Genomic DNA, 2827 nt, shown 5'->3' with positions numbered 1-2827 from the left:
CTATGTGGGTATATAATTCTTGGTGGGCAGTTTTTGTTTTGTTTTTCTTTCAGTTTACACACACACACACACACACACACACATTTGTTGTTGTTAAGTGCCATCAAGTTGGTTCCAACTCATTTGTTGTTGTTGTTAGGTGCCATTGAGTCAGTACTGACTTAATAGCGACATTTATGCACAACAGAAACACTGCCCGGGTCCTGCATCAATCCCACAACTGTTGCTATGCTTAATCCCATTGCCGCTGACACTGTGCCAATCTGTTTTATTGGAGTCTTCCTCTTTTTCTCTGACTTTCCACTTTACCAATCATGAAGTGGTCCCTCCTGATAATATGTCTGAAGTATGTGAGATGAAATCTGGTCATCCTGGCTTCCAAGAAGCATTCTGTCTATACTTCTTCCAACACAGATTTGCTTGTTCTTTTGGTAGTCCTGGTACTATCAAAATACTTCTCCAACACCATCATTCAAATGCAGCAATTGTTTTATGGTCTTCCTTATTCAATGCCTTTCTTTCGCATGCATATGAGGATATTGAAAATACCATGGCTTGGGTCAGGTGCACCTTAGTTCTCAAACCGACATTTTGGCTCTTCAACACTTCGAAGAGGTCTTGTGCATCAGATTTGCTTAATGCAACATATCCTTTGATTTCTTGAATGGTGCTTCCTCGAGTGTTCATGGTTGATCTCAGCAAAATGGAGTGTTTTATTTCAGTCTTTTCTTCATTTATTTTGGTATCATTTATTGGGTCAGTGGTGAGGATTTTTGTTGTCATTACACTGAGTTGCAAACCATAACAAAGGTGTGGTCTTTGATCTTCATCAGTAAGCATTTTAAGTCCTCTTCACTTTCAGTAAGCAAAATTGTATCATCTGTATATTGCAAGTTTTTAATGAGTCTTCTGCCAATCCTCATGCTTTTATTCATATAAACCAGCTTCTCAAATTATTTCCCCAGCATACAGATTTAGTAAGTATGGTGAAAGAATACAACTCTGGCACACACCTTTCCTGATTTTAAAAGATTGGGTGTTCTCTTGTTCTGTTTTAACAACTGCCCTTTGGTTTAGGTACAGGTTACTAATGAGCACAATTAAGTGTTCTGGAATACTCATTCTACACAATGTTGTCCATAGCTTATCAAGATCCACACAATCAAAATCCTTTGCACAATAAATAAAGTACAGATAAACCTTTTTCTGGTATTCTCTGTTTTCAGCTAAGATCTATCTGATGTCAGCAATGATATCCCTCATTTCATGCATTTGTGTGAATCTGGCATGAACCTCTAACAGTTCTGTCAATGAACTACTGCAGGTTTGTTTGAAGTATCTTTAGCAAAGTTTTACTTACATGTGATATTAGAGATATTGTCTGATTGTGTCGCTGTGAGTCAGACTGACTCAACGGCACACAAAAACAAGAAAATCCTGTGTTTCTGTTAATCATCAGAGATTTAAGTCAAAACTTTAATGCTATTTTAATGAAGGTCTTTTTTATTTTTTCTAGAACACTATAAAAAAGAATAAGAAATGGAAAAAAAGTAAAGAAATAGGGAAGGAAATGAAAATAAGATGAAGGAGAAAGTCAAAGAATGGGTGTGAGAGTCATATGCAATTCTGAAATCTTGCCAGGACAAATACGTGTTGATGGTTAGAAGTATCATGTTTTTAAATCATCATGAAAATTAAAAAAGAAAATTGGGTCAATTTTCCTTTCTTCTTTCCCTTACAGTAAATATATATATTAGAGTTTATTTGAAAAGAGAAAGAAAAAAAAAAAAAATGAGAGGAGAGAGAGAGATTGAAAGAAATCCAAACACACTTTAATAATATTTGTTTCTAAGTATTCTGATGATGACTCATAATCAAGTTTTAAAAAGTCAAGATGTTGAAAGGGGAATCATAAAATCATTTAGCCATTTTCATAGCTAAGTTATATAAATGGGTCTCCATATTAAAGTGACTGACTTGGGAGGATATGCTTAAGAAAAGCACAATGGGTCAAATCTCTTAGTGACAAACTCCTGTTAATTGCATGATTCTGCATTTTCTGGAATCTTGTTAAAATAAATATATTGTGACATATCACATTATCAGTTACAAAAAACATTTACTTCAGAGTAGTCTCTCTGAAGAAAATTTTCAGATAGAAGTCAATGATTTCATTCCAGTAGTGGAAGGGTATGTTGTATTCAATTTCATTTAAAATTTTTATTAAGTACATTTATTTAAGTATATATTATTATGGTCATAATATATTGTTGGTGTTGTTAAGTTCCATGGAGTCTGTTCTCATATATATTAATTTCTACTTATTAATCACCTGTTTAATTTGGTTCTAACTCATAATGGCCCTTTATAGGGTTTCTGAGGCTTTCAATCTTTTCAGGAGCAGAAAGCGTTTTTCCAGGGACTGATCCCTCCTGATGAACTAACCAAAATCAATGATAAGCCTTGCCATCCTTGAGTCTATGGAGCTTTCTGGCTGAACACATGATAGACGTGTTCTTCTGACAGTATATGATATGGTCAATATTTTTCTCCAATACCATAATTATAAAGCATAAATTCTCTCATCTCCCTAATTCATTTTACATCTGTCATATGCATATGAAGCAATTAAAAATACTATGGCTTGAGTCAGGTGTCTTTTAGTCCTCAAAGTGACATCTTTGCTCCTTAACACTCTAAACAAGTTTCTTGCAGTAGATTTGCCTAATACAATATATCATTTAATTTCTTCACTTCTGTTCTATGGGTGCTGATTGTGGATCCAAGTAAAATGAATTTCTTAACAACTTAAACCTTTTTTCCCACT

Source organism: Chrysochloris asiatica, unplaced genomic scaffold (assembly GCF_000296735.1).
Source record: "Chrysochloris asiatica unplaced genomic scaffold, ChrAsi1.0 scaffold00091, whole genome shotgun sequence".
NCBI classification, from domain to species: Eukaryota; Metazoa; Chordata; class Mammalia; order Afrosoricida; family Chrysochloridae; genus Chrysochloris; species Chrysochloris asiatica.
The sequence above is the reverse complement of the archived record's forward strand: the minus strand, read 5'-3'. Positions refer to the sequence as shown.